Source organism: Lepisma saccharinum, chromosome 9, assembly GCF_977018435.1.
Source record: "Lepisma saccharinum chromosome 9, izLepSacc3.1, whole genome shotgun sequence".
NCBI classification, from domain to species: Eukaryota; Metazoa; Arthropoda; class Insecta; order Zygentoma; family Lepismatidae; genus Lepisma; species Lepisma saccharinum.
In genome coordinates, this window is record NC_139237.1 from 39,829,793 (window position 1) to 39,835,512 (window position 5,720).

At 40.5% G+C, this 5,720-nt stretch overlaps 1 non-coding gene across 1 annotated transcript; it reads right to left on the reverse strand.

The window, feature by feature from the left end:
- Positions 1 to 5,512: 5,512 nt before the first annotated feature.
- Positions 5,513 to 5,720, reverse strand: LOC145993023 (small nucleolar RNA U3). Its single transcript, XR_014442235.1, has one exon. It is a non-coding gene; the product is annotated as a small nucleolar RNA U3 (small nucleolar RNA).

Here is a 5,720-nt window from a genome sequence, read left to right on the forward strand (position 1 = left end):
TCCCACATCTCCTCCAACAGCAGAGAGTTTCTTTCTTGCATCCTCATATATATCCATGGCTTCCAGGAGAGGAAGCCCAACAGTTTCAAGTTTTTTTATGCTTGTATCAATCCAACCAAAATTGCTGTTTATGTATGCCATATCGCAAGCAAGTTTGGTGTCCTTGAAGAGATTTTGAGCAGTGCGTACTGATACAGCTGAGTCCGCCGAAAATGAGTCAAGCACAGATTTCACATCTTCAAAATGTTCGTTGTAAAACTTACTTGCCCGGATCCAAGTGCCCCATCTAGTAAGAATAGGTTCCAGAGGAAGTGGTACACCTGGCAATTGTTCCTTGTAAACTTGCACACTTTGTGGTGCCTTCAGAAACACCTTTTTCGTGGAAGAAATAAGTTGGTTGACTTCCGGGAAATTGCCTCTCACCTCCTCAGCAATGCGTTGGAGAGCATGTGCCAAGCAAGTAAAGTGGATCAAGTTAGGATAAAAGCTGCCGTAGCAGCTTTTAACATGTATGACGCACGGTCTGTGAACATGAGAAGAACTCTCTCTTCTTGTACGCCATCCGGATACAACAATTTAAGACTGTCATTCACAAATCGTGCTATGGTGGAATGATTAGTACGCTCTAGAACTTTGCATGCAATGAGATGTGGTGTAGATGGAGAATCAGCAATTAGCGTTCCAACAATGAAATTACTTACATACCGTCCCAAAGCATCAGTTGTTTCGTCGATGGAAATCCACACATAGGAACTGCCTACTTCTGCCCTAATTGATTCTAAAGTTTCTTTGTAGGAATGTGGAAGATATCGCTTTCGAAGGGTTGACTCGTCAGGAAGTTTACGGCCACAATATTTTTCCAGAGAATCCCAGAACTTCGGTACTTGAATTTTATACCAAGGGATGTTTGCTGCAATCATTGCTTCGCACATTTCCTTGTAAAACACACTGAATGAAGAATCCTCTTGCATCTGGGTTAGTAAAACTTGCTTCTTTTCACTCCGTAGTTTTTTTTTTTTTCACATGAAGTGAAGTGCGAACATGTTGATCTAATTGAGACTTCATAGTGCACCCAACTTTTTTATCGCACACTCGACAAAAAATAACTTTACCATCCGTAGTAAATGCATCATCAACTGCTATCCAAGATCGCAACTTTTGAGATAACGAGGAGGTAGGCGGAGCCATTCCAGCTTTCTACAGCTAAAACACTGTTTAAATACTGAGGCAAGCTCTTCTTAAAACTCCAATGGTTAAAATGAAAAGGCGACGAAATATATATACGAAATTCTACGGTTGAGTTAACAATACTTCATTCAAGATTTGTCGCCGCCGGCTGCAAAAATCAAAACGATCACAACAATGTACGGATGAAAGGTAAGTGCCTCTCAGCGTTGTACTTGCCGCCTTACATTGTTGGTTCTCTTCGTTCGCTGTGTGTTGCTTGCCGCTCCATGTTACAAACTGGAAACTGAAACACTGTCGAATCTTGATGTAATTGTTACGATGCGGCGAATCAACGAACTGCTATGTACGTACAACGAAGGCAAATCGCACTTTTAAGTTACTATATTTTTTTAGACCTGGAAATGGGGAGGGGAAGTGAGAAGATACTTTTTTAACTAGTAAGCCAAAAGTTCATTGGATTTTTCTCTTAAGGACTGTTTTATGTAAAAAATATTTCATATCTTAGGAATATGTAACATTTAGTAAAATATGTAAAAATATGTAATATAAAACTTCACTGTGACATCTCTACTGACGTAATTCGTCAATATATTTTAATTCCACGCTTGTACATATAAAGGAAAAAATATGTAATTACATAGAAATCCGGGCTTTAATGATAAGTGAGACATTTTAAGTGTGAAGAAAATCCATAAAAACAAGCAAATATATTAATTTATTGAAATAATCGAAATATGAAACTCATTCAAGGAGCCGCCCTGGTCTAGTCTGACAACTTCGTGGGATATCCGGGTTCGATTCCCGGAATTGGTTGGAATTTATCCAGCCTTGTCTCCGCACCCAGCCTCATAGCAATGGGTACCTGAGAGCAACCCTGGGGGATGAAGGCTGCCGGAGCATGGTGCTGAACACCACCTGTAAAATAGTTTGAGATCGAGAATCTTTGGGGCCCACCACACCACTACAAGTGCCTTCATGGCACGGTGCTATATGCACGGGGAATTTACATTACCTTTACCTATGGAATTCGCCCAGGATGATGATGAAGCGCGAGAATACATGTTGCTAAATTCCACTGAGTCTATGTTTTCGTTCAAAAGTAAGTTTATAGACATTCCAACACATTTATCACTTCTAGGTGATTCACAAAGCACTTCTTCAACATTATTTAATGATGTGGATGTAGACTCAGCATCACTTGAGAGTTCACAAGGGAATGCGAAATCAGTACCGGGAAGAACGTTTGCAATAAGGTCGGCACACTGCGACGAAGCAAGGAATTTTCACAATTCTCGCGAGAGTCACTGCGTGACTTTTTGCAAAAAAAATTGCAAAATTGAACTTTGCGGCCGCTTAGATTGTGTTTGGAATGTTGTGTTTTTCTTCATTCTGCATAGGAATAATAATTCAAATTATTATTATTATTATTATTATTACTGTCGCAGATCTTTGACTGTAATAAATTAGCCATTTTTAATTTTTTCTACAGCATTTTCCATAATATTTCAAAAGCTCAAGGGGGGGTTTAAACCCGGTAATTCCCCCTTGCGTACGCCACTGCGGCAAAATGTATAAAAAATGGAAGTTGCATTATTTGAGGCAGTTTGGTCATCTTGGGGCGGAGAAAATTCAAATTAAATCCATTTGCATATGCAGTATAAAGCAGAAACCGATAAGAAAAGCAAAGAGGTACTGCGAAAGAAAGCGGTGCTGCAGCTATTATTGTTTTGTCTGTGAAAATGGTAAGCAACGTCTACTGTGTGGGTGTGGTGCCAAGTTACAATGCTATCTTTTGTTTGATTGCACACCAGTCCTCCGCCCCCACCCCCGCCCCCTGTTATCGAGGTTTGAGTTAAACTGACGTGTCGAATTCGGTAGTCAGAAATACTTAGTCTGGCCATAAACACTGTTGCACACTATTTTGTGAATAAATTGAATATGGTTTCAGATTTTTAAATGTTCTTGTAGTATGTTACACTTACATATATTACACACAAATAGCACCAATCAGTTTTCAAAATGTACACGTTTTGCCCTCACACAGGCTCAAAGTCTCCCTGGCCAGGCATCTATAGCAGCACGGATGGTATTGATGGGAAAGTCCGCCCCTGCTGCTATCAAGGAGCGCTTTTAACTTTCATTTATAGGGTGCCTCTTCTTGCAGACAGTACCCTCTAGCTCTGGGCAGTTTGTAGTCCTAGGTACTGAGATCATGGCTATCAGATGGCCAATCAAAAGTGGAGATGAAATCGCGTACACTGGTCTCCAGTCACCGTCGCGTCATCCTTGCCTTATTAGCTGGGGCAGAATATTTCTTGAACATCCAGGATCATTGTAAAACATTGTTTGGTTCAACAGTGTCAAGAGAGGGTCCAGGACACTTTCCACATACACTTTCGCATGGCTTTTAAGCCCTTTTTCTCAAAAATGAGGCCTGGTGGAACTCTCATAGCTCACCCCCCACCAAACCATGACTGAGGAGGGCTGGTGGCATCTCTGATTGTTGGGAACTCTCTGATAAACGTCTCAAGAGTTTGAAGCATACACCCTTTCATTTTGGCGATTAAAACTTTATTCAGTGGTGAACAATTTCTTGTCAGTGAAGAGAATCCTGCAATGCCCATTGGCAACGTACCGCTGCAAAAGCCTTCTCGATTTCAGTTTCCTCTGCTTCTTCACTTGTGTCGTCAGGAAATTTCCAGTACTCCACTGGTAAGCTCCAATTCCAAGGTCTTCATTAGGTACCCTGAACATTGATTGTTGTGAACTGTTCAGCTTCTGTGCCATTATCACTTGCTTCCGGATGGGATTTCGGCGGATGCGAGCCTTCACTGCTTTAACAGCCTCAGCTGTTCATACGGTGTGAAGTCGACCAACTCTTGGACGATCTTCCATGCTACCAGTTTCAGTGAATCTCTAGATTGTCTGATACACAAACCTTTTGCTGATCTTCGGGATTTTTAGGGGCTGGAAAATCTCAGTGACTGACTTCCCAACCATATGCAGAGCAATTACGGCTACTCTGTTTTCATATTCGCCCCACTCCATGCTAAGCCCAAGAAGATACACATTTGATCTTTCGCAGCTGAACACACAATGGTCAGAAATGAACTTCAGCACAAGCATGGTTCATGAGCCTGACTACCGGATGTACAGTCCAAGCTGAAAGTTTGTAACAGTATTTATGGCCAGACTAGGTAGAGCTGCATTGTTCTTTGACATGTTGATCGCGAAAGGTGGTGATGATAGGTATTGCCGAATCGCACAAGATGCATTAGTAAGTACAAATATCCGCTGTTTTTGTTGTTGCTGGTTGCACCTCATTTATGCCACTGAGTTATGCGATGAACTGAAGGTACTTTCCCACTTAATAGAAGATGATTCACCTCCACTTGAAGTGTTGCGCTACATTATTGACAATTGTTTCGCTCCAAATGTAACCGTAGCTTTGAGAATACTGCTTACTCTGTCGGTAACAGTTGCAAGAGGTGAACGTAGTTTTTCGAAACTAAAACTTATTAAAACTTATTTACATACCACAATGGACGAATCACGGTTAGAAGGACTTGCCATGATCTCAATTGAACATGAAATTGGTCAAAAATTAGACTATGGTTCTGTTATTCGCGACTTTGCAAATAGAAAAGCTAGAAAAGTTCATTTGTAAGCTTTCCAACTTAAAGGAGGAAAAGGTACAAAGTGAATAGTGTAATCATGAAGAAATCGTGGTTTACGAGGCGTACATAATTGTACATACATAGTTTATTGTAAATAGTAATGAAGTGAAGATATGTTACTTCATGTACAAAGTTCTGGAAAATGTACATAATTATGTACGGTATAAATAGTCATGAAGAAATAGTGGAACAAAACAGGAGAGCTGAGAATTCTGCATGTTGGCAGAAACTATGGTGAGTAAATGCAACAGATATTTTATTATTATTAGGCTTAAATATATATTATTTTTTTTATATATATGAATAACTTATCTTCTCACATTATGTATTCTTCCATTTTATTATGTTAAAAATTGGTTATTGTGAAATTGCCACGGATGACAAGCTTAGTCGTTCATACATTACGTTCTCTATGTACGTATTTTGGGAGGAGGCAAGAAGTAAAATTGTACGGGGCGGCAAAATTCCTAGGGCTGGGGCTGCCCAGGATGATGAAGCGATAGAATGCATGTTGCTAAATTCCACTGAATCTATGTTTTCGTTGAAAAGTAAAAACCGGTAACCCCCTCCCCCCGCTTGTGTACGCCACTGGTGTCAACAAAGCGGAGATGATTTGAGATCGGGCTTTAGTTATTTATTTAAAAGAAACCACTCAGATTGCATCTTCCTCCTCCGACTCTCAGAGGAGAGCAGGTGCAATCATCAATGATCAGGAAATAGCACAAGGAAACTCCTAATCCGTTTCACGCTCAGAGGAAGATGCTATGGGTCTTCATCGTGGTTGAGTCGATTCCATGTTATGGGATCAACGTAAACCAACCATACTACAGAAATGATCCTGTGAAGTATGATCTT